At 38.5% G+C, this 27,580-nt stretch overlaps 1 protein-coding gene across 1 annotated transcript in view; it reads left to right on the top strand.

Moving 5' to 3' along the window:
• ITPR2 (inositol 1,4,5-trisphosphate receptor type 2) overlaps positions 1-27,580 on the top strand; it is a 499,992-nt gene that overhangs the window by 295,315 nt on the left and 177,097 nt on the right. The gene's annotated exons all lie outside the window — the stretch shown is intronic.

Below are 27,580 nucleotides of genomic sequence, written 5' to 3'. Positions count from 1 at the left end.
TTGCCAGCTTTCTTTTGGTGTCTGTTAGCATGGTAAATGGTTTTCCACCTTCTGACTTTCAGTCTGGGAGTGTCGTTGGGTCTAAAATGAGTCTGTTGCTGACAGCATATTGACGGGTCTTGTTTTCTTATCCAATCTGATAGCCTGTGTCTTTTGATTGGGGCATTTAGCCCATTTACATTCAGGGTAACTAAGGAAAGGTATGAATTTAGTGCCATTGTATTGCCTGTAAGGTGATTGTTACTGTATATTGTCTGTGTTCCTTTCTGGTCTATGTTGCTTTTAGGCTCTCTCTTTGCTTGGAGGACCCCTTTCAATTTTCTTGTAGGGCTGGTTTCGTGTTTGCAAATTCCTTTAGTTTTTGTTTGTCCTGGAAGCTTTTGATCTCTCCTTCTATTTTCAATGACAGCCTAGCTGGATATAGTATTCTTGGCTGCATATTTTTCTCCTTTAGTGCTCTGAAGATATCATGCCAGTCCTTTCTGGCCTGCCAGGTCTCTGTGGATAGGTCTGTTGCCAATCTAATATTTCTACCATTTTGGTTACAGACCTCTTCTCCCGAGCTGCTTTCAAGATTTTCTCTTTGTCTCTGAGACTCGTAAGTTTTACTATTAGATGTCAGGGTGTTGACCTATTTTTATTGATTTTGAGAGGGGTTCTCTGTGCCTCCTGGATTTTGATGCCTGTTTCCTTCCCCAAATTAGTGAAGTTCTCTGCTATAATTTGCTCCAAATACCTTCTGCCTTCTCTCTCCTTCTTCTTCTTCTGCGATCCCAATTATTCTAATGTTGTTTAGTCTTATGGTATCGCTTGTCTCTAGAATTCTGCCCTTGTGATCCAGTAGTTGTTTATCTTTTTCTCAGCTTCTTTATTTTCCATCATTTGGTCTTCTATATCACTGATTCTGTCTTGTGCCTCATTTATTCTAGCAGTTAGCGCCCCATTTTTGATTGCACCTCATTAATAGCCTTTTTGATTTTGACTTGGTTAATTTTAGTTCTTTTATTTCTCCAGAAAGGGTTTCTCTAATAACTTCCATGCTTTTTTCAAGCCCAGCTAGTATCTTTAAAATCATGATTCTGACCTCTACTTCCGACATCCTACTAATGTCCATATTGAGTAGGTCCCTGGCTGACGGTACTACCTCTTGTTCTTTTTGTTGAGGTGATTTTTTTCCATTTTGTCATTTTTTCCAGAGAATAGATGAATGAGAGAACAAACTGCTAACAAGGTACCAACATCCCGAGAAAATATGCTCTAAACAAATCAGAAAGGACCTGAAGCTTGGGGAAAAGAAAGGGAAAGAAAGAAAAAAGAAAAAGAAGAAGATAAAAAGAAACAAAACAAAAAAAACTAGTGTGATCAAATATTATCAGGCTGGTTCATAGATCAGTGCCACACACTAGATTTGGGGTGTATTTTGATCTGTTAGAAGAAAGTGCCTCCCAAAATTTTAAAGGAAGAAAAACTTATATATGTACAAAAATAAGCATTGATACGATGAAGGGATGGAATATGACTCTAAAGATGAAAATTATAAAAAATTTTATAAAAGGAATTGATAAGATAAGTAGTTGTTTGAAAAAAGAAAGAAGAGGATTTAAAAAAAAAAGAAAAAAAAGGGAGAGAATGTCATCAGGCAGGAGACTAGAACAAAGCCATACACTAGAGATTTAGGGTATATTTTGATCTGTTAGAAGAAACTGTATCTCAAAATTTTAAAAAGAGAACAACTTATATATATATATATATATATATATGCCAAAAATAAGGGTAACTACTCTGATGGGATAGAATATGACTCTAAAAATGAAAAATAAAAATATTTTTTAAAAAAGGGATTGATAAGATGTTGGTTAAAAAAGGGAAAATGAAAAATTAAAAAAAAAGTTAAAAAAATTAACTTTGAAAAACTAAAGAATCAGGGGAAAAAAGCCATGAATTCTATGTGCAGTATTCCCCTAGCGCTGGAGTTCTGCTGTTCTCATTGATCGCTAAACTTGGTCTTGGCTGGCGGTTCTTGCAGACCTTCTGGGGGAGGGGCCTGTTGCCGTGGTTCCCAAATGTATTTGCCAGAGGCGGAATTGTCCTGCCCTTGCCAGTCCGGGTTTAGTAATCTGCTCGCGTTTGCTCTCGGGAACTTATGTTCCTTGTAAGCTTTCCGTACAGCTTTGGAGGACGAGAGTGAACATGGTGGCCTCCCAATCTCCCCCCAGAGGAGCCGAGAACTTGGGGCTCCGCTCCTCAGTGCGTCTCCAGAGAAAAGCCGTCAATCACTCCTGTCTCCCCAGTCTCCAGCCGCACTCAGTGCTCACCCGGCCTGTGACCGAGCGTTTCTATCTCTGGCACCTGACCCCGTGTGGAGTCTCCAAACCCAGCAGATCCCTGTGGTGCGTTCCTGCGCCGCTCCTCCCCGGGGAGGAAGGGGGGGTCTCCCCGGATCCCCCACTTGTTGGGTCCCTGCTGGAGGAGCAGTGGCCAGACTGGGCGGCGGATCACAGTTTATGGCAACCCGGAGCTGAGAGCCTGCGCTTCGGCTCCGTCTCTGCAGCCGGCTTCCCCGCTCCGATACCTGGGAGCTGTGCCGCACTCAGGCACCCCCGGTCTTTCTGTGACCCCGAGGGTCCTGAGACCACACTGTCCCAGCGAGGGTTCCACTCCCCGCTTAGCCACTGGAGCGACGTCCCTCAGCGGAGCTGACTTCTAAAAGTTCCGATTTTGTCCTCCGCGGCTTTATCACTCACCAGAAGCGGCCGACAGAGGTCCCCTCCCCCGCCGTCCATCCTCCCGAATATCACCTCGGATTCACTTCTCCGCATGTCCTACCTTCCAGTAAGTGGTCGCTTCTCTGTTCAGAGAGTTGCTGCTATTCTTTTCTTTGATCTCCTGTTGAGTTCGTAGGTGTTCAGAATGGTTTGATCCCTATCCAGCTGAATTCCTGGGACCAGACGAAATCCAGGTCTCCTACTCCTCCGCCATCTTGCTCCGACCCAAAGAATGTCCCTTTTCTGAAGGAGTACTTTATCCTGTTTACAAGTATTTGTAAACTCTATATGCACAATTTTACTATTAATTTTGCTAAGTGACCAGTTTTTAAAATGGTTATTTGTAATACCCACATATGGATCAGGTGGCTTTTAAAAAAATGTGACACAAACAGGGGTACTACTTTTAGCCTGGCCCCAATGCCTTATGCCTTGCACCTGTATGTGGGAGGTAACAGTGAAATTAGAAGTTCTCACTGTTTTAAGAACGAAAAAGTTGAAAGTTACAGGATTATTTACTTTTGTAAATATCCTAGTTTATAGAATATTTTTCTGATATTTTAGGGCAGCATTGTTTTATTTTCTTAGGTGCAAAGTTTTCCTCCTTGTATGTTTTAAACCAGTTCTCTCTTACCGACAAAACTAGGATAAGCAGCGCCCGAAAAATAATAAGAGTTCAGGATACATTTCCAGACTAATTCCTTCTGTCCTCAAACAAGTGACTATTTGCATAGCTAAGTTAAGATTATTGATCATTTTTGTTTTGATGCTGGTATAATCTTTCCGATGAGACTCTAAGTCATTGCTTACTTCAATAACTGCACAGGGAAAGGGAATTTTCATGGATTATTCAGATATACATTTATACGTATAGGTAAACGCAGTAAACATGAGGCATAGAAGTTGGTAGCAGGAAATCAGGGTGTAAATGAGAAAATACCACCTGTGACAAATGAGACTGAGGTTCATTATTCTGGAAGGGGAGAGTCAATTTAAGCCATATAAGAATAACAATCACCAGAGCATTGTTATTGATGTATTACGAGGCTAAGAGGAGTGGAAAAATCCAGAAGCAGCTTTCAAAACCAATATTTCTCTAAATTTGTTTTTTCCTTCTCTTTGATCCACATGACCAGTATGTGGTAAATGGTTAGAAGCAGATTACAGAATTTAATGTGAAAATCATGTGTCCGATTTTATAGTTCACTGTTGCTTATTTACTGTGCACTTATTGAAATGTCTTACACACTTAATGCTGCAGAGTGTTACACTTGTTTGTACTTCACATTTGCCTCAGATATTTCAGTGGGCAGAATACAATAAGGTGCATTAGGAAAGTCCAATGAATATTTATGGTAATCCAAGGGAACCACACACAGAAATGAACTTGCTTGGTTCCCAGATATCTATCTTTCGTCTTACTCTTAAGGGTATTTAAGATAAAAACAATTTGCTATAATTGATTTATTTTACCAAATATACTAAGCATTCAGTGCTTATCTAAACCGAAAAAATGTTGATAGTTCAACACTAAAAGTGGGTTTAAATTGAATCATAAAAGGATTTACTCTAAAAAGTTTTATTTTGGGCTTTTATCTCATCGGTTCTTCTTTGTTGAATGTAATTTTTTATGATTTAATATTTATAAATTAGGTAGCATGCATTTAGAGAACCCAAAAGGAGAAAATAAAATATTTCTGGAACGAAGTATTCCTTTTTTTTTTCCCTCTGAACATATTGCCACAATCCCATGTAGATAAACTACAGTGTTGGACAAAGCTACATACATGTGGCTTTTCTATCCAGAACAATTTTCATATAATTTAAGAACCCAATAGGGGGAACTTAAGGTAGAGACTGACTTCAGAGAATCCTACACCAAGTACAGTTCCTGATACTGGAAGTAGAAGGCAGGAGACACTGTGTGTGGAGGTTATGACCCTGTTGATTGCAGTTGTTCATAGCCCCTATTGGTGGGCCAAAGAATGAGAGTCCTTCTCCTACATTTACTCCTGAATGATCAAAAAAGAAAAAAAAAATGTATCTAGGATTAATGGGGAAAATGATCCTCAGCAAATATGATTATTAACATTGGCAACACAAAAATGAAGTGTCCATGATATAAACATGAACACAAAAGAATAGTCTATATAAGCTTACATATTCTGTGGCATCTGGGTCTGTCTGTGAGGCCTTCAGATCTACAGAATTCCAGAACAAATGATTGGAAAATCAGCTAGTTTTCTGACCCCATATAGATGAGAAAACAAAAGATGATCTATAGATTCTTGACTGTATACAACTATTAAATATGAACTTAATCAGCCTGACTCTGTACACAGATCAAATATAGTTTTTAAGGTAACCTTGTACAATGTCAAGAGCACTGGTCTGGGACATAGGGACTCTCTCTGTGTCATGATTAGCTGGGGGATCTTAGGCCCCTTGGCTCTCACCTGCTTCACCCATCAAGTTAAATTAAAAGCCAGAGCTGAATCAGATGATCTTTTGAGGTCCCTTCTCTCATGTTTCTCTGACTTTCCTTCTGTTTTCTGGATTTAGATTCTTAATGTGACTACAAAGTGAATAAATTCCTATTCAGAAATATCAGAGTATAGACTTAAGCTGCTCCCCCCAAGATCATAATAAAAAAATTTATTAAGCTGCTTCACAAGATTATAATAAAAATAAAAATTTGAGATATTTAATCCTCACAATAACTGTATGAGTGAGGTATGTGTAATTTCAACCTCCATTTTAAAAGTGACAAAACTGGAGTATAGGGACATTAAGTCATTTGCCTCAGGTTTCACAGACAGACCCAGGTGACCCAGCTGGGATTAGAACCGAGGCAGTGTGTTTCCTAGGATCTTTGCTCTTTAATACTAAATTACTTTGCTGTCTCTCTTTGGATACAAGCAGGGTGAGAAGAGTGAAAGGTGACAGGGGTTTGTGTTTCGTGTGGACTGTTAAGGGAATGCCTCTTTGACAAGGTAATAATATTTGATGGAGACTCGAGGAAGGTCAAGGGGCCCACCATGCAGATATCCAAGGGAGAGGAAGCAGTGAGTGCTAAAGACCCAAACTAGGAGCTGGCTTCCTGTATTTGAGAAGTGGGAAGGAGAAGAGCATGGCTAGGGAGGAGCTAGGGTGGTGATGTGTGGCACTAGGTCATGAGACCAGAGAAGTGGGAGAGGGACCAGATCATGTAGGGCTTTTGTAGGACATCATAAGACGCTTGGTTTTTCCTGAGTTAGACAGGAAGCCAGTGGAGGGTTTGGAGTATAGGAATAAGTTAAGTCTGATTTATGGTTTACAAGGACCACTGTGTCTGCTTACAGAGAGTACACTGAAGAGGGAGAGCTGGGAGAATTTTTAAGAGGTTATTGCAGTCATCTGGGTGAGAAATGAAGGGATGGACCAGGGTGATAGTAGTAGACATCAAAAGTATAGGAGTCTGGATATAGAACGAAGCTTGAATGGACAGATCTTGCTGATGGATTGAATGTGAGGTATAATAGAAAAATGAGTAAAAAATGACTCCACTGAGTGTGCACTGAATGACAGGAAGGTTGGAGGTGCCATTTATTGTGAAGGAGAAGACCATGGGGAGAACCTCACCCACCTTGTGTTGCTAGTGCTCAGCACAGCGAATAGGTATATTATGGAACTGAACTGGTTAGCTGCAGAATTATTCCTACTCCTCAGATGAGTACAGAAAGCTAAGGCACTGAATTCTAGCCAAGAAACCATGTTCCATTTGTGTGGTATTTTGAGCATGCAAATGGCAGCAATATCAAAAGGGAAAATACAGTTTTAATTTGGAGGGAGATTGAGTTTCATGAGTGATGAACTTGAAATTAAGAAAGATCTGTAACGTAAAGTTTCATTCTTCTACAGTGCATAGAGTAATTTTGAGCAGGATTTCAGTGACTGGTGAAGAAATGTTATTCCAGTACATTTTCCCCTCTTCAGGTTTTCGTAAGGATGGATGTTTTATAATAAGTGACTAAGGAAGAATTTCGAAGAGGATGGTAGGATAGACACTATTATCTGGGGTAGATGTAGTGTTCCTAGAACGTCTAAGTGTGTTGGATCATATATTTAGCTCGGTAGCCCCCAAAGAAAGTTCCACAGCTGGTATGGCTCTAATTCAAACTACTGTTAGTCTTAGGGCTTGGGGAAGCCCTTTATGTAATATCCCTGTCCCAGGATTTGGAACAGTTGAGAGACAGGAATCATTCAGATCGAGGCCAGAATGCAGCTGTAATATCTTCAATGTCCAGCTGGAAAACATATTTGAGATGTTTTCGCTGGTATTTTGCTCCAACCTAGTAACAAACAACCCCACACTCCTCCAAAGGGACAGGCCTGTCAGAGTACGACAGAGAGCAGTGCAGAACTTAGGAGGGGCTTTGCTAAGCATCCCCTTATTCCTTCTTTTCAGCTCACTAATCGGATAAAGTACTTGCCCCTTTCAGAGGAGTGGGTGATGAGTGGGTGGGCAGAGACAGGTCAGAAGTGTCACTAATCAGAGTCCTCCACCTGTGACGCATGAGGTGAGGAAAAAGGAACTTCCCCACTGACCTTTCTCTATTGGGACATTTCTCATTACATAAATTTTCCTTGTCTTTATTCACGCAAGTTCACATTTTTATGAGAAACACCCCATACGTATATTATTTGCTTTGTACAATAAGAGCAGTATGTCGTAACCTTTTCGCATAGAACCATTGCTCAATAACAAGTCATCAGTGTTGATACCTCACTATGTGCTCCTGCTAAGCTATGCCTAATTTTGAGTTTCACTGATGCTAAATCATTTCTTTCCTCTGTGAGCTTGAAACTAGCATAGGCCTGTTTCAGTCAAGACGGACTAAAGAAAATTTCCTTAAAATGAATATTTGGAACGGATTTTCCCAATAAGTTTGCCCGTGTACCTGAACTGAAAGGTATTCATTTGATTTCCATTCCCCAAATGCTGAGTGTTCAACTATAGCAGAACCATATTGATTGGTGATGCAGTGTTTAATAGAATTTTCAGAATTGGATGCCACTGTTAAAACATTATGCTCTTTATCATTAACAACAAACATTTATCAAAGCCTGCTTCATACAAAATACAATACCAGGTTCTGAGGCAACAGGAAACACCAATTACTGCCCACAGGATGTTTGTACTCCAGTGTAGAATGCATGCCGTGTGAGTACATGTGAAGAGTAAATAATCTAAGTTAAGTCTGTGCTACCTGCTAAGGGAATTATATAGGTGTTAGAGGCAGAATGTGAAGTCATGCACCAAAGACATGTTTGACAGCTTTGGAATGGCTACAAGCATTTCCTAGGAATTATTCATAAAAGTTGGGACACTAGAAGTGAGTGTTACTATTACCTTTTTAGGAATAGACCATTATGGGCTTCTTGGTCCCAGGGAATTTCAGGATGCAGGCAGAATTTTAGCTGGTCCTCAAATATCCCAAGGACTGAGTTGTTTGTGCCTTGCTCACATCTCCCTGCATTCCTCTGATTAATAAATAGCATCACCCTCCTCCAAGCTGCTCAATTGGACCTTAGGTGTCATTCTTGGTTCCTTTTTATCTCTCACCCCATATGTTTTCACTGGTATTTTGCTCCAACCTAATAACAGCCCCTCACTCCCCCAAAGGGTCAGGCCTCTCAGAGTACGACAGAGAGCAGTGCAGAATTTACATGCTTTTGTGGTCAGGAAGAACTTAGGAGGGGCTGTACTAAGCATCCCTTTATTCCTTCTTTTCAGCTCGCTAATCTGATAAAGTACTTCCCGTTTCAGGGGAGTGGGTGATGAGTGGGTGGACTTGCATCAGCAACTCCTGTTGATTCTGCCTAAAAATGTTTCTTGAATGCACCCAGCTGGCTGTCTGCCCTGTGACCCTCTGATCTGAGCCCATTATCCTGAACCAAGACATCATCATCTCCTGTCTGCACCGCCCACGATCTCCTAATTCATCTCCCTGCTTCCAGTGCTTATAACCTCCGACCCATTATTTCCATAGAATTATGGTTGTAAATCACAGATCACATTATGCCATTCTCCTGTTAAAACCCTTTGATGTTTTTCTATTGCTGGTTAAAAGAAAATTCACATTTCTTACCAGAATAAGTAAGGCCCTGCATGACCTACTTTGTGCCACCTTTTTAACTTCTCTCCCTTATTTTCCTGTAGGGTAGCCACAGTGGCATCGTTTCTGTTCTGTTCCTCAAACAAGATCATCTCTTTCCATTTAGAGGCTTTTCATTTGCTATTCCTTCTGCCTGGAATGCTGTTCCTCTGGCTGTTTGTGCATCTGACTGCTATTATCCTTCAGATCTCAGCTCAAATGTCACATTCTCAGCTCAAATGCCTTTCTTGACAACTCTGTCTAAATAACTTTTTCCAGGAGTGACTGGGTAGCTCAGTCAATTGATTGTCTGACTCTTGCTTTCAGCTCAGGTCATGATCTCAGGGTCTTGGGATCGAGCCCTGCATGGGGCTCCATCCTTGGTGCAGAGTCTGCTTGGGATTCTCTCTCTCTCTCCCTAAAACAAATAAATAAAATTAAAAAAAAAATGAATAAAATAACTTTTTCCCACTTGTTCGTTATTATAACATCCTGTTCATTATCTTTAGTAGTACGTTTTAGAAAATGCAAACTAGTTTAATTTTTTGCTATCGTTTACTTGTTTATTGTTTGTTTCCCTCAGTAGACCTGTAACTCCACGAAGGTCAGAATCTTGTCTTTTATATTTATTATTGAATCTGCAGTGCATATCAGTGTCTTGCATTACTCAGCAGTCATTTGTAAAATGAGTAAAGAATGCAGCTTCTAGACACAGAGGAGAAAGAAAGTGGCATAGCAGGCTGGGTGAGTGTGAGCAGAGGGCCCGAGACAGTGTGCTGAGCACCATAGGGGCAGTGCTGGAGTCCTCCAGCTTTGGGGGCCGGACACGCCTAAGCAGGAGTGTTAGCAGTGGTGGCCCGGGCTGGAGGTTGGGGACTGGGGCTGGTCTGGAATGACTGAAAGTGAAATAGTCTCAGGGGTGAGTATGAATTGTGTTCAAAGAAGGAAAAAAGAGATGAATAGCAGAAGAACCATATTAAGCAGCAGGCCTGATAGGGTGAGCTCAGGTTGTAGAGGGAGATCAGAGAACATTAGGAGTAGTGCATCGTGTGGAAGACAGAAGCATAAACACAAAATAGTTCAGGCTGTGTTTTATGAACAAATCATCCTGAGCACTATTCTGGTTGGGTTTATAGGGTGCAGAGCTGTATTTCATGAATACTAGGATAGAAATTTGGAGAGTAAAGCTAACTTGTAGAAGGTCTTAAAGTCAGAGCTGTGGGAGTAGAATTTGAATTTCCGTCATCTTGAAGCTCCAGAGGAAGATTTTTGATCAGTAGAGGTAATCCTGCAGGTAACATTGGTGGCAAATACTGTGAGATCAGGGAGGAGAGGATTGTCGTGGCCCAGCCGAGAGCTTAGGAAATGTATTTCTGAGGCCATTTCATTTGGAAGGATGGACTTTTTACGTCTGTCATGAATCCCAAACTAAAAACTATTCCTAGGAAGTTATTATGCAGTGAATATAGTGAGGACCTGGCCTGTGGGAAGCTTTCTGGGTAGAAAGGAACATAAGAGAATCTCTTCTCTGCCATTCTTTGCCTTCCGTGTTTACACTGTCCTCACCACAGGGATACTCATGTTCTACACTGAAATTTCTTGAAATTTCCTTTTCCTTTCTCTTCTCTAATGGACAAAGAGCCTGTAAAGCTGGGCTGTAGTATTATGACACATCAGTAGGTGTCACCATTCACAGATGCTTTATCCCACTCAGAATTTCTCAAGTTGGCAGCTTTAAATGATAGAAAATACATTAACGTTTTATTTTATCCCATATATTTTGAGTCCTCACTCTATAGTTATAAGGATTTATTCAGGTCACAGGAATTCAAATTTTTTTCTAAATCTTGTTGTTTACAATAACATAGTCACATTTTATTCAGAACTTTTTTGGTGATACTTTAGTACAATTGGTAGGCTGCTTAATTTTAGCTACTGTAATATTAAATTATTTATTTTACTAATATTTTAATATTTGGTGGCGCTATAGACACATCTTGGAACCAGAAAAAAAATATAGTTTGTGTACTTGGTTTTCATTTTTTTTCTTTCCATGTAACATTTCCACCATCACAGAAAGTTCTATTAGACAGCCCTGGTATAGATTAAACTGATCTCTTTCATTAAAAAAAAAAAAAAATGCAGACATCATTGTGTGTCTGGGTTCAGGATCTTACACATAGATATATTTAAAAAAATTTAAAACAAAATTTGGCTGGGAATTTATTTTCTTAGTGTATTTCATTCTCAGTTTTAGAGATTTGTTTTACATTATTAAGACACAACATTAGCAATAAAATGGAAAGAAGGCAAGGGCTAAATGTCTAGGTATATATAATAGCTCAATATTTACTTTTTAATTTAGTTTTTTATATATACAATGGAATATTACTCAGCCATCAAAAAGAATGAAATCTTGCCATTTGCAGGGATGTGGATGGAGCTAGAGGGTATTATGCTAAGTGAAATAAGTCAGTTAGAGAAAGACAAATACCATAAAATTTCACTAATACATGAAATTTAAGAAACAAAACAGATGAACGTGGGCGAAAGAAGAGGCAAACCATGAAACAGACTCTTAACTATAGAGAACAAACTGATGGTTACTGGAGGGAAGGTGGGCAATAAAGGTGAGTTAAATGGATGATGGGGATTAAGGAGGGCACTTGTGATGAGCACTGGGTGTTGTATGTAAGTGATGAATCACTAAATTCTGTGCCTGAAACTAATATTACACTGTATGCTAACTAACTGGAATTTAAATAAAGACATGAAAAAAGCCCAATATTTATAAATCTAATAACATTTCTTGAAAACTAGATATACTTAATATTTTTAAAATGCATATTCTGATCCCTGGAAATAAAATGATGAGAATATGAGGCTAGGAACCCCTGCGCCTCATGTTTAGGACTAGACAACTCATGTGGGACAATTGGTTATACTCTATGTTGTATGTTAAATATATTTATTATTCCCGTGCCTTTCCAATTTGAATATTCATTTGAAATGGCAGAGATAATGTTGTATATCCTTAATGTCTAGGAAAAGCACTATTTTCCTTTACTCTCAGCCACCAAGTGTGTGAGTTTTTTCCCCATTGACCAATTCTCTATCACCAGCTGGGCGTCATTCAGTGTAGCTCAGTTCTGCACCATCTACCTGGTGGTAGTGGCAGACCCCACGGGCTAAGGGCTCGGTCCGACAAGGCTGCTCCCCTTTCTAAGACGTCGACCACAAATCTAGGTTGTCACCTGTGCTTTTGACCAACCAGCCCGAAATCTGAGGTTCCCAGGACCCCCTCCTCGGGTTTGATAATTTGCTAGAGGGGCTCACAGAACTCAAGAAAAACAGTTCACTTACTAAATTACAAGCTTATTATAAAAGAATACAACTTAGGAATAGCCAGATGGAAGGGCCATTCCAGACACACCACCCTCCCAGGACCTCCACGTGTTCACCAACCTGGGAGCTTTCTAAACACATACTTTAGGGATTTTTATGGAAGCTTCATCATGGAGGCATGATCAGTTAAGTCCATTTCCAGTCCCTCTCCCATCTCTGGAGAATGGGGGGGGGGGGGGTTGAAAGGTCCAAACTTGTAATTGTGAGTTGGTCTCTATGGTGCCCAGCCCCCATCCAACAGCCCACCAAGAGTTGCCTCATTAGAACGAAAGATGCTTCTATTATCAAAGAAATTGCAAGGGATTTAGGAGTTCTGCGTTAGATGCTCTATCACTTAGGACATGATGAGAGTTTTAGGGGCTTCTTGTCAGGAACCAGGGTCAAAGACCAAATACCAGCAGGAACTGGGGACAGAAACCCTTATATGAATTCCTTGTTATTCCCCACTTGGCTGTTTAAAAAAGTACAGTAGAATATTTGATAGTTGCTTTCTCCCTTGCTAGCTTAGAAGCTGCAGTGTTCTATGTGTCTTTTGTCCTGGTAAATCTTGTGTGCCGAATGACTGGTTTTAACGAACTGTTTCTACCAGTAGGGAAATGGTCCCTGTTTTACTTGCTGCTATGAAAGCCTCAACACATGTGACTGTCCATGTGAACACTCTGTGCAGATTAAGACTGCAGGGCATGATTGGAGGAGACATGAACTGCCAAGCCACCGAGGCGGCTAAGAAGGTGGCCTGTGCCAACGACAGCATGGGATTATGTAAGGCCTGCAGTGTCTGGCACCGTGCTCTGCTGGAGACATATCACGTGTTGTGCAATGCTCTTGGCCCTGAAATTCAATTAGATTGCTTTGAAGGATCCGTGAGTCTGCATGAGATAAGCTTTTACTGCTCTACACTAGAAAGCAAATGGGTTGATTAGCTGCACATAAATTGATAAATTGCCATTGTAATTCGAGCAAGGATATTTGCATTATATATACATCATCATGCCACAGAGGAGCAAAATTTAAGCATTATGTAACCTGGAGAAATAATAGGGCAGAAAAACCCAACCGTAAGGACTTAGAGAAAAAAATATTTTCTTACAGACACTTAGCAGTAGTTTTTTTGTTGTTATTGTTTGTTTTTATAGATTTTGCCATTGTTTGGGGGAATCTGCTTAAAGGCTGCCAGTATATTTTTAATGCCACGATCTGTGAATGAGAATAAAGAAATTGACAGAGTGATAATTTTGGGGGGGGGAAGGAACTTTTATTGGAATGGATTTTAAATTGTGAGTTTCAACAGCCTTTTAGTACTGAGCAGATTTACTTCATTGTGAACTTGTAGTTGATCAATTTAAGGAGTTGGGAACCATTAGAAGTTAACCTCATATTGTTTGGCTGAGACCCTTTGATATTTTTTCACAAAAGGGAGATCTGGGATGAAGGAGGAAAGGTAATAGTAAGTGTTGGGAAATTGAGATTTTGGAAAGAAGGTGAGGATGATTATCACATTAAGGGCTTTGATGATCCACTGGGAAACCACCAAAATCAATGATGTGAGCTTGACTTTCCTCCTTCTACCCCCATTTTCCTCCAAACAGGACTTAAGGTTTTTACTGAAAGCCCTGGTAAGAAGTTGATGTTCATTAGAATGGTTTGGGATACTGAGTTGAAACCTAAGGCCCTGATATCTTATACAGAGAACTTCCATTTTGTTATATCAACAGGGATTAAGTGTACAGCTCTTTGTGACTTTAGGTGAAAAGGTCTTGAGTTGTAGTAAAACCAGTGCCATTGTAGTTTTCTCCCTATTGGAAAAATGCTTTTATTTCTGACCTATCTTTTGAAAACCTTCTCAGGACACAAATTTGCTCAATGTAACCTTATATCCTGACTTAATCCAAGTGGATATTCATGAGTAAGTTTTTTTTTTCCCAAACAAGTCATATTAAAACCCAGATTTTAACAGGTTTTTATTTTAATAGATTACCTAAATTTTGTGAGGTTCAACATGCATGTGTATTTCCAATTAATTAATTTTTCTGTCTGCAGGAAGTGTTGTTATTCCATTTAACCAAAAGGAAAACAGATGTGTAGAGAGGTCCAACGAGCTGCCCAGGGTCACAGGGCAAGGAGCTGACTGGATAGGGTTCCAAGATGGATTGTAAGCATTTCATGCCACTATAATAATGGCCCCCAAGTGCAGTTCCATGGACTGGTACCAGGCTGGCCCATATTTCAAGGAAATTCTATTTTATTATGCCTAGAATAAACGTCTGGGAACCTATCATTTTTATTTTTTATATTTTATTTTATTTATTTTATTTTTGGAATCTATCATTTTTAAAAAGCTTCCCAGATGATTCTGATGCAAGATCAGAATTGGGAGCTACTTCATGTCCAATATTCTGGGCTGTAGAGATAGCATTAGAACATCGGTATTTATGCTGTACTTCATATATATTTTTTCTGTTCATCCTCCTGATATATACATAAATATATAATCTCCATATATATAATACATATATATATATATTCTTGTAAATCCAAACCAAACCAAACTGTAAAAATAGAGTTCATTCTTTTCTGTTTCTTTGTAAAACTTTAATAAAAGTATATTTTTCTAGAATAGACATGAAATATTCTGTGACTAACATGGTAGTATTTTTTAATAGTCAAAAGAATATAGTGGGAAATGTAATGCAATAAGTGGCATCTCCTATAAAAAGGCTAGTCTCTAGGTCTTAAATTGATGCTAGCTGGTGTAACTTTGTTAATGAGTGAATTCAGATTTGGTTTAATGAGTTGGTGATAGAGGGATGGCTTGTTAACATCAGTGAATTTCACTTGCTGATGCATCTTTGCAAAATAATAGAAAGGGACTAGCTCATCCCTTTCCTTATCATAACTGAGTCTGGTTTTTTCCCCCTTTCCTGTTTGCATCTTTAAAAGATGATATATAATCCATCATTGCTGGGGCTAGGGCTCCATGAACATCTTTCTTTTCTTTTTCCTCCCCTTCCCCACCCCCACCATCTTTTTGCAAAGATCCTCTTGTTTTGTACCACAAACATTTGTTTTAAAGGGGAATGTTTGAAAAGGCCAAAATAAGTCTGTGAACCTACATGTTTCATGACCAACGTATTATGGCTCAGGCTTTGAATAGACTCCAGAGGGGGCTCTGAATGCATATAACAAATCTGAAAATTTATGACAGTTCTAAGTTAATAAGCAGGGTACAGATAACTTTGCAGAACATGCACTTTCTAGAAACACATTCTTAATGTTTCAACTGTCATAGTGCATTTACCAAGTGTATGACTGGGAGTCAAGGCATTTTTTTTTTTGCTTAAATTTTATTATTTACATAACACCCATATTACATAATAAATAGCACTAATTTTTCATGTGTTGTATTTATAAAAATAAATAATAATGTGTGTTATGGTTTTCTGAACCTCAGTCATGAGTGAATAAACTTTTCTTTGCAAATGAACCAAATATTAATGTCAGCTTTGCCTAACTACTGAAAATGTACTGCCTCACAAGAATGTCTTCAGGTAATAAAACAAATGAAATCAGCTTTATACAGGTTGCTTAGGTGGAGTTTCTTCTTGAGGATTTATACCATCGAAAGGAAGCTACTCAAGGACAGAGCCTGGGTCTTCAATGTACTTTCTTCCCCAATAACTAATATTGCAACATAAATGTGATGAAGTTTGGTCCAGGATATAATTTATCAAGGTACTCTAAAAGGAAACAAATTGCATTCCTTACATAAATGAATTCTCCCCAATTCCTGACTTGTTCCGCTATAATTTTTCAAAGCTCTACCCACCTATAGAAGATCCACACCCACAAATGTCTAATCAAATTCATAGGTAGTATGTGCTTAAAAAAAATAAAAAGGAAGATCTGCTTGATGTATTAGGTTTGAGGGAGGAACAGAAAAAACATAAGGGATTTTAACAGATTATTTCATATAAAGAATTGCTAACTGGGAATTGGAAAAATGGAAGAGAACCCTCCAGGGTCATCCAGGTAGCAACTTTAAGAAGTAGCTGTCACTTCTAGGGCTGGAGCAAAGGGAGGAGATTAGAATTGCTAAAACTTAAAAATGCAGAGGAGGGGATCAGTGTGGCTGGAGGCAGACTTCTGAGACCGCCAGCAAAGGTGGGGTGCTAGACGTACAAGTCAAAACAATCAGAAGATGTTTCTGGGGGAGAGGCATGACGGAAAAACGACAAACTGGTTAGCTAACTAGCAATGGGCAGGAACCACCCCTGCCAGAATCCTGGGTGGCTGGAATGCCATGCAGAGGAAGCGGAAGCAAAACCAGGAAGTCGACAGGAAGCCCACTGGAAGCAGACAAGAAAGAACATGTGTCTTTCTCCAGTCTTGCAGCTCCCGTCCATGCCTTCGATGGGCGGAGCCTTGCCTGGAGCCAGTCAGCAAAGCACAGATGTGATTTACAAAATTCCAGCCCCACCATCACAAGGGCCTGTGTGGAGCTGAGAGGCAATAGCTTAACGGGTGTGCTGAAGTTTCTTTGAGAATCTTAAAATTCTCTCAAGTTATTTTAAAGTTTTAGGGAAGGTAACACATGGTGCAAAAATAAAAAGAATAGTTTCTCACCTTCATGCCCCTTGCATCCTGTTCCCACCCTCCCACCTAAACTCCAGCTGGATAATCACCATGGTTAGTTTCTTATGCATACATAAGCAAACATAAATATATAATCTTATCTCTGTAATCATATTAGTTATCATACCCCTATTTTGCACCTTGCTCTTCTTACTTAACAATATATCTTTGATCTTGCTGTATCAGGACATAGAGAGCTTCTTTGTGTTTTTAAATCTCATTACCTTAATGAATTCTCTTACTGTTGTCATAGTTTTTCACTTTATTCTCTTCGGTATTCACAGGATAAAATGACATCATCTGTAAATACTGATAGTTTCCAAATTTTCTATCTCTAAGATCATTTCTCTGTGCTAATTGTTTTGGCGTGTACATCTAGCACAGTGTTAAATATTAATGGTAATAGTGAACATCTTTGTCTCTTTCCGGCCTTACTGGGAGTGCTTCTAATATTTCCCATTAAGCATGATGTGGATTTGGGGATAAGAGAACTATATTTTATTTTGTTAAGGAAATATCCATTTATTGAGCTTATTTTTTAAAATCAGAAGTGATGAATTTTGTCAAATGGCTTTTCAGCATCATTAGGGCATGACCATATGACTTTTCTTTTTATACTTAATATACTATGTAATATATTTCCTTACACTTAATATACTATGTAATATATTTCCTTACACTTCCTACTTTGTTAACAAATTTCCTAATATTTCTACTATTGAGCCATCTTTGTATTCCTGGAACAAACTCCACTGGGTCATGGAATTTGCACACACACACACACACACACACACACACACACACACACTGATAATTATAAAAAGGTTGTAGGGACTTATTATTGTCGATGACTATTCGTAAGGTTTTTAAAACAGTTTTACTTGTTTCATAGGAAGAATTTGGAAGTTTTTCTTGTTTTCCTCTGCTCTGAGCCGGTTAAAGAACATCAGAATGATCTCTCCTTTAAAGTTTGGTAGAATTTCCCTGTGAAACTATCTGGGCTTTGTACTTTTTGGGTGTGTAGCTCTTTGACAATTTCCTCTGTTGGAAATGGTCCTTTGAGATTTTCTGTCTCATTTTGGTTCAATTTTGGAAATTATATCTTGCTAGAAAATTATTCCTTTTGGCTTTCAAGAAAATTTTTTTATGGAGATGAAAAACTGTGTTGGCCATAGAGAATCTTACGAGCGTTTATTTTTTGTTTGTTTGATTATTTCCCCTTTACAATGTGTTACTTAGTGCTTTAGCATTTTATTTTTCTTTCTTTACTGGATTGTCTGATGCTTAATCTTTGTCTTTTTTTCTCCCAAAGGGCAAGTTTTCAAAAATTTATTAGTCCCATTTATTTTCTTTTGTAACCCATTATATTGTACTTCTAGATTTAAAAATTGATCTGACTTAAATTTTTGCTATTTTTTTGTTTTTGATTATGACATTTAATTTACTTTAATTGCTATGAATATTTAAGGCTGTAGCTTTTTCTCTCAGCACCACTTTAGCTCTATCTTATAGCATCTCTTTCTATATAGGAATTTATTTATTGTTGTTTTCTAGAAATTCTAAAGTTCAGTGTGAATTTTCTCTCTGGCCCAAAAGTTGTTTAATGAGAGTGTATTATTTTCCAGACAGAAGGGATTTAAATTTTTTCTTTTTAATTATTGAAGTCGAGTTGACATACAATGTTATATTAGATTCAGGTGTACAACATAGTGATTTTTCATTTCTATACATTACTTAATACTTTCATATCCTTTTTATATATTTTTCTGTTGACACAACCAGTAATTTACAGGAGGTCTTTGAAGGTCCAAAAGCTCTTTCCTTTTCTGCCATCACAAAGACAGAACAGACCCTATAAATATGGCCTACTTTGAGGATCGCTTTTACAGCTATCGTGCCCCTGTATCTCTGACATCGCCTTTCCTCACCCACATTCTGACTTCCAGTGACACAATATGGAACGGAGTTTTTGTATTTCTGGTGGGCTCCTTAACTTCAGGAGATGTATTTTTGCCTTTCCTTTCTGGGGCCGCTGCTGGGCGGTTTGACCTCTCTCATTGCTTCTTCCTTTTACTTTGTCCTCCATGGTGTCTGCCTGATGGCTGCTGACACAGGCCACCCTCACGTGGCCTCTGGAATCTTCACATTGTATCTGTCTCTTCCTTTTGCTGAAAATGAAGTTTTCAGGGTTTCCTTTTATTCTCCTTGTGGTTTTTGTTGATTTCCATGGAAGTATCATGATGTTAAATGAATTAGCCAAACATAGACTGGAAGTCAAGATGTGCTTTTAAAGAATAGCATTTTAATATTAGGGCTTTGATAGTGTACACAGGTATGCAGTAATTATAGCAGGTGCTGTACAAATGGGGAAGTGAAATAATGTTCAGACTTCCCCAGAGAAGTCACTGTGGAAGATGAGAGAGATGCTGTTTTTCTCTTTCTTGCCTTTCATTTCCTTAAAAAAAAAAAAAAAGCTTTGTATCGGAATTTGGTGCTAGTATTTGGATAGTCCAGGAAGATTATTTTCATTAGTAAATGATATCAAGCTTCTGGGGTTTTTGAGTTATTTTTTTTCCCTACAGTTTCCTATTTTTTTTAACCCATAGGTTCTTTTTTCGCTTTTTCTTGTTCTCTTGCTGGTACTGGAACAAATTTGTTCAATCTGAGTAAGATTTTATGGACCCTGTTTTTCACTGTTCTTTTAGGTATCTTCTTACTTTTGATAGTGCAGAATAGGTTACTGAGTACTGAGATAGAAATTCATTTGCATATTTGTTAAACTGTTCAGAATTTCAGACAATACTTTTCTACCATCTTACTTTTAGTTACCGGGAAGATACACAGATCGTGTTCTGTTTGAAGGCTATTTTTTTTTTCAGTCTGTTGTTATAAATCCAGACCAGGTAGATAATTATGTTTTGCCTGAAGAATTATAACCATAGTTTATATTCAAGTTTTAATTGATAAATTAAAATAAAAAAATTTAAGGTCAGCTGTTCATGAAATCTTATTCCGCTTTTGTTATTGTTGGTAACCAAGGTTAAAATAGCTTGAATTAAGATGAAAAGTGAAGCTTTAGAATTAATTTCCCTTTTAAAATACAGTTCTCAGTGACAATCAGAAAATAAATGAACTGAAGTCAGTGTTCCAACAGCATAACTCACATACAGTGGCAAGTTCCCGGAGCTGACAATTTTCAAATGATAGTAGCTGGTTATATAAGTCACCCAAGATGGCTTAATGTACTATTATTTCCAGACAGAATTGGAAATAACACGTGCCAAGTCAACAGGCAGTCAGACGAAAACATAACAATTTACTTTCCAATAATTATCATCACCTCTAGCCAGGCTGGAACTTGACTGATCCAGTACAGAAGAATATCTTTTGTATGGATTTATTTCAAGCCCTGAAACATCATGACTGCAGCAAATATTCCTATAAATCATTTGCTGGACTTTATTAGAAGTGGTAATAATCGCTTCATTCCTTATATATCAAAGGAAACTGATACACTATTCCAGCCACCACCCATTCATTTGCCCTTTTTTTTTCCCCCTTTCCCTCACTCTTTCTTTTTCTTCTCTCTCATTTAAAATTTACAGTTACCTGGAAGCTATTTTTTTTACATGCGGGCCGATTATACTAAGGAATTTAGCTCATACTTCTTCCATAGCTGGTAAAATGATTAAAAAAATAAAAACAAAATATTGCTTCATATTATGCATAAGTATCACATCATGTTTGAAGTAGAAAGTTAATTGTGGGATTTCTGCGTACTTTCAGCAGCGTGTTAATCCTTAAGCTATCACCGTGGAAGGAAAATATTTTCAGAGGTTCAAAGGCAGGACAAATGAAAATGGACAAATGACAAGGTTGGTGGAAAATAGCTCAAAGCTAGAGTTTGAAACAGTTGATAATGTCCATGTGGCCTGCAGTCAGGTGATTTTCCTTCTGGGGAACTTTTATGGGACTGGATCTACTCAGGGACAGTCACAAAGGAGAGAAAGTGCGTGTGTGTGTGTGTGTGTGTGTGTGTGTGTGTGTGTGTGTGAGTGTGAGAATTGTAGTAATGGGGATTTGGAGACCATGGAAAAATTGGATAGCAAAGTTAAGGCAAAGATACTGGAAAGAGGGAATGCGGTGACAAGTTAAGGGAAACCTGGAGAGACTCTGGTGTTGATGAAATCATATTCCCAGATGACTTATGGCCGCTTCATGACGAGCTTGTGCTCAGCGTCAGAGTTTCTCCAGACAGTGGTGGGTCGGGGCAAAATACCTCAGGAAGAGTCTCACAGCTGGAGCTGCTCAGGACAAGACTAGCGATTGCCCCTCCGGGCTGACCCACACTGGCTTGTCTTGGTTAAGGTTAGCACTAGCTGACCAAACAGAAGCCTGAAAACCTCTGGGGCTTAATCCGATAAAAGTTTACTTAGGTTAGCTTAGTAATCAAAGTTAAAATCCCAGTGTGAGTGTTCTGCAGGGCAGCTCGCCTCCTACCCAGCTCCCCTGGCAATTCCAAGCCCTAGGTCCCTTCCATTTCGGGACCCTGCCTCTTCCCAGGCTGCTTTCCCTGTCTGCGTCAGGCTACACCAGAGGAAGGAAACACAGGATTCCCACATGGTCTGGGTTCACGTCACTTCTGCTCACCTTCAGTCTGTTCATCCTCATCACGTGGCCCCACCTGACTGCACAAAAGACGGGATCGTGGAGCCTAGTTGGGTGCAGACGGAAGGGATTTGGTGAGTAGCTGGCCAGCCTCGGCCTCCTCTAGCAAAAAACCAGAGGGTTATCCTTTTACTCTCTTGGGTTGCTAATGACAAACTTACAAGGCAGGGCTCTCTGATGGTATCTTTAACAAGGGACTTTTACACAAATATTATGTTGTCCAGAGGGAACAACCGTACCGATATTCTTTCTTCGTGGAGCTAAAATGTTAGCATCATGGCAATGTCATAATGAATCTGAACTCTGACTGAAGCAGAGGCTTTTTATATTATTTTTATTTTTTAAAATATTTTTAAAGAAAGATTTTTATTTATTTATTTGACAGAGAGAGACACAGCGAGAGAGGGAACACAAGCAGGAGGAGTGGCAGAGGGAGAAGCAGGCTTCCCGCGGAGCAGGGAGCCCGATGTGGGGCTCCATCCCAGGACCCTGGGATCATGACCCAAGTCAAAGGCAGACACTTAACACCTGAGCCACCCAGGCGCCCCTTAAGCAGAGGCTTTTTAAAATGTAGGATGGAAATGGCTTCCACAAACCTGAGAAATCCCCTGGGCATAAATGCAGCATCCTGTGCTTCACTATGATATTGCAGAGTGTTTGCTCCCTGTAAAGTGTTTGCTCACATGCTTTCGAGTTACAAGTTGGTTCCCTCTCCGTTCATCAGGAGGTAAAAGAAGGGCAGAGGGGTGTTTTCAGCTGAGGTTCGAAATGAGGTGGAGAGTAGCTGAGGCCGAGTGGTACCAGGAGGTTGTTCTAGGTGACGGATGCTGCAAAACAGAAGATTTTCGTGCCAAGAATGGTGATACTGCGTGGAAAGGCATCGAGGAGGTCAGAGCTAAAGGATCTGATGCAGGCTGAAGGGTAAAAGAGGAAGACAGAGAGGGCTTAGACTTCAAGACTTCATTTTCGTCTGGAGTGGACATGTGGAAATTCCCTTCCGCCCTCACAGCCTCCGGTTCTTTGTACATTGGTCCCACACGTGTCCCAAACATGGCCACACATATGTTTATGCGTTGGTCCCACAAGCACTTCCCAGTGATGATTTTTTGTCCAATGGAGGCCAAAATAGAATGAATAGTATTTATTTCATGGTATGACTTTTTAGGTGATTTTGAAAACAGGCATCTGATTCTAAGAAAAAAAGTTCTCATTAGGAAGTCATGAAGATGACAGAAAGAGAGGTATTTGGAAATAAAGAAATGCATGAGACAGCTTATAATTACAATAAATTATTGAGTGTCTGCTAAATCCTGGAAGTGTGTCGATGAACAATCTATTGTACCCCCAGAGTGTTGTGAGTTTAGTGAGAAAGTCAGGTACCAACCAAATAGTTGGACAGGGATTGATTAATTTCTTCTCTTTACTTGATTGCTCTGAGGGAGATGTCCTGAGTGCTGTAAGAGGGTGTCTCTGGAGGCTAGGGCAGGGGTATTCTGAAGATGATTTTTCCCAGGAAGGTGACACCGAAGCTGAGACCTGGAGGAGGAGGGGTTGTTGGTGAAATCAGGAGTCGTGCCCAGTGGAGGGAGCAACGAGTTCCCAGGCCATTGCACCACTCATGGGGTGATGCTAGTAGAGATCTCTTCCACCTTTAAGAAATTAGACACCTGGAAGCAACAAGGGATAGCAGGGTAGGACTTGGTTATAGTTCGGGTGAAAAGAAACTGAGAAAACAGGAAGAATGTGAGTGAACCAAGATGGTAATGAATAAGAAGTAGGGAAAGAGAGTTGACAACAGTAAAGAAAACTTGATTAAAGCAGAGTTCTATTTAATATACATATTTTTCTTGGTAGAGTTCTTTTTTGGGTTTTTCTACTACCTATTCCTGTCCCCAATACTTTCAATGAACATCTTCTAATTTTTCAAAAATTTGTCTTTGTTTTAACATTAAATTAAAACAAATACACACTTTTCAAAAATATTTGGGAACGGAATAATGCAGTTGACTCCTGCTGCTAAGCTGGGTGCCATATTAGTTTGCTGTGAACATCAAATGAGATATTTGTGAAATTGTCCTTGTCCATAGTCAAATATTGGTTTACTTTGATGAAAACTTACTGATGCATTTGTCTCCTTTGTTAAAACAAGTTGTGTCCTTTTCCCTCACTCATGCTGGATCTCATGTAATGATTGGACTAAGTGGTCCAAAGAAAACAACTACATTTCCATGCATGCTGATTATCTCTTGGGTTCTGGGAATAAATCCCAACTTGATTGCCTAATAGTGGAAGTGATCTGGGGATATGGAAAAAGGCTAAGGCTATGACTTTCTCATTATTCCTTCTTTAACCTGTTAAAGGTGTGTGGTCAGGTCTTCTCAACAAAGTGGTATGAAGAATGTCTTCTTATGGAAGCTACATGTATTCTTCTTATGCTATATTTTGTCTGATTCTGACATGGTTCATGAATAACACTGTGGCTTTTATGCTACATCTGGAAGGCATGTAGTCTCATTTCATGGGAAGGAGCAAAAAGATGGTGGGTGGAGTAACCTGGTTGTAATTACAGTGTACATTTATTTGGAAAGATCAGCATATTAGTATGCAGTGGCCAGATCAATTAAACTCAGCTGGAATAATTCAGTCGAGTTGGTTCCTATAAAAACGAAAAATCTTTAAAACTCTCAAGGTTTGCTGTAAACCTTATGATGACAGAAGCATTTTGAATATGTCTTTCCCTCTCCTATGAATTATAAAGCAACTTAAAAACTAGCCTTTTAAAAATTTTGCCTCCCTCTTGCCTCAAAAAAACAAGCAAACAAAAAAACAAAAACCCTTATCCACTTATCAGCAAAATAAATTCTAGCATCTTTCTTCAGGAAGATTAGTATTGTTTTTTACTAATATATTTTCTGAAGCATAATTTTTGTTTTGTTTTGTTTTGTTAATTTTTAGTTTCTACACCTCAAGTAATGTGAGGTATCCATGGAAACTGTCTAGCCTATATTCATTGCACTGGACTGCCTTCCCACACAGGTCCAGACACAAACAGTCCTAGGTATAAGCTCAATTTACTGTGCCTTAGCCATTAGGCAGTTTTAACAAGAAATTGGCTTCTAATTGACACATACATTTTCATATTTAATTAGCAGTTTGAGCCTCTGAATTTTACTAACAGATGTAACATTCAGAACATATGCCGTTGTGCTACATCTGTTGTACAGATGCACTTAAAGGCAGGGACTTTGTGGCAAATAACATTAATGCCTCAGCTGCTTAGCAAAAATTTGGACAGAACTGACATTATTTTCTTTAAGATATGTTTTTTTTTGAATTATTTAAGGAGTGATTTCCTCAACCAATCTAGTGGATTTATTTCCCATTTCTCTAACAGCTTTATTGAGATATTCACACACCATAAAATTCACCCTGCTAAAGTATACAGTTCAGTGGTTTTTAGTATAGTCATAGATTTGCAAACAATGCCCACTGTCTAATTTTAGAACATTTTCATTACCCCCGAAAGAAACCCCATACCCCTTGGCAGACACTCCCCATTCTCCCACCCCTAACTCCTAGCTACCACTAACCTACTTTCTGGCTCAATGGATTTGCCTCTTCTAGACATCTCATGTAAATGCAATGATAAAATATGTGGTCTTTTATAACTGTCTTCTTCCTCTTAGCATAATATTTTCAAGGCTCATCCATGTTATAACATGTATCAGTACTCCATTCCCTTTTTATTGCCAAATAATATTCCATTGTATGTGTATACCACATTTCATTTATCTGTTTATCATTTGATGAACATTGGGTTGTTTCTACTTTTTTAGCTATTATGAATGCTACTGCTATTTACATTCGTGTATAAGTCTTTATGTGGACGAATATTTTTATTTCTTTTTTGTGTATCCCTAGGAGTAGAATTACTAGGTCATGTGATAACTGTTTAATTTTTAAGGACTGCAAAAATAGTTTTCCAAAGTGGTTGTACCATTTTATATTTCAGTCAGCAGTGTGTGAGGGTCCCAAATTTTCCACATCCACAAACTTATTATTGTCTCTCTTTTTTATCTTAGCCATCCTAGCAGGTGTGTAGTGGTATCAAGGGGTTATTTTTTTTTAAAGGAGAGCAATTTAATATTGTTCATACTTATAAATTAATTAAATGCATCTCTATTACCTATTTACTTATCCATTGCTCTTGATTTGTAAGTAAATATGCCTCTTCTCTCTATACTGTCATTTTCTTTATTAATTTTAATGCAGGCCCAACTCACTATGTAACATCAAAACTTAAGTTGGAGGTGAATTGAAGTATCATATAGAAGATGTAGCAATGAAAAAGGGCAAATACTAAAAACAAATTGTTTGAATATAAGATTCATTCCCTAAATTTCTGGCATAATTTTCTCTTGCTTAATATGAGCTGAGAAATGGATATGTTAGTGATGCCACGTGCTCTGAATCTTTATCGGTTTATAATGCCAGATTAAATTCATTCAATAATATGTATCTCATCCATTCTAATATGCCATCAGTTGTATTATTAGAAGAAGAGCACTGCTAATTGAGCTATAACACACTATTGATTTTGGAGTGATCTGTCATTCAGAAATGTTACAATGTGGGGGGAAAATGTGTGTTCGATTCATTGAAATATGATAGAGAAAGAGGTATGATGTGAACTTCTTCTTCTTCTTTTTTTTTTTTTTCCCTTGGAGGCAACCCAGTCATCCATGCTTAGCGATGCCCCAGGGAAAAGCAAGACCTTTAACACCTCAAGACTTGATAAATACCTTTTTCAAATAGGCATTAATATCCAGGAATATAAAAATGATGTATTACACACACACACACACACACACACACACACACACACACACACACACACACAGAGGAGGGGAGGAGAGAGGTAGTTATTAGTTTAGGGGTAAGAGATCAGCAACCTATACTTCACTGAAATGATTTCTTTCCTTCTCCTCTTCAATTTGCTAATTAAAAATAGCTGGTTTACCTCAAATCATATTTATTAAACATTGTAAGCTTTCTTTTCAGCCTGAGAATGTTTTGTTTTGTTTCTGTCAGAAGCCAACATCAACGGGTAATTCATAAGCCTGTGAAAACTGTGTTTATAATGCAGATGCCTAGGACCAGAGCATTACCGAGAAGCTATGCTTTCATAACAGCAAATGTGCTTTGCATGTTATCAAAAATAAAGGGTTACTTTTTTACTCACCTGGATTCTAGTTAGGTTCTAGATATATAAGGTAGTGAGATATCTGCTATGGTGTATGCCAGAAGGAATCAAAATGATTTTTAAAATCATGTTCAAAAGACTCTAATAAGCCTACTCAGAGACTTTCTGAAAAAGGCTGCTCCTGAGGTGGACATTGGCTTTTAATCAGCTCAGGCATCTTTAGGTTTGCTTGAATTGAGACCTCTTTTTTTGGGAGGTAATAATTATATTGCTGCTTTGAAATGTTGATGAATATTTAAGGAATTCCTAGTTTCCACTAGCTCTAAATCATTGTCTCATAGTTTTTCACCGTGAAATTCTTTGAAAATTATGATTAACATGGGACACAAACAGGAGCTCATGAGGGCAGATAATAGCTTATATTAAATCAGGTAAAATATATTGTCTCATGGACAGTTTGATGCAGGAAATGATAAAAAATTGGTCTATGTAATTTTTTGATGTCAACAACAAACACTAAAGAAAGGAAATGATTTTCATTTTTTGAAGGAAAAATGAGATAAAATAGAATTATCTTTAATTTTACCTTGTATTAAAAATTATGACACACCCAAACATATCTTAAAAAGACAATAGTTGCTTTGTAGCTTTTTAAATGACACCTTCACATAATATTAGAAATTATGTCGCTAAGTCAGATCCTTGCATGATGTGCAGCAGCAAGGTGGTTTCTATGTTTATCAATAAAACATAAAAAAATCTTATTTCAA

This window comes from Eumetopias jubatus, unplaced genomic scaffold (genome assembly GCF_037043125.1).
Source record: "Eumetopias jubatus isolate StellerSeaLion01/CBP00866 unplaced genomic scaffold, mEumJub1_p1.0 scaffold_8, whole genome shotgun sequence".
In the NCBI taxonomy this organism is placed as follows: Eukaryota; Metazoa; Chordata; class Mammalia; order Carnivora; family Otariidae; genus Eumetopias; species Eumetopias jubatus.
The sequence above is the reverse complement of the archived record's forward strand: the minus strand, read 5'-3'. Positions and strand labels throughout refer to the sequence as shown.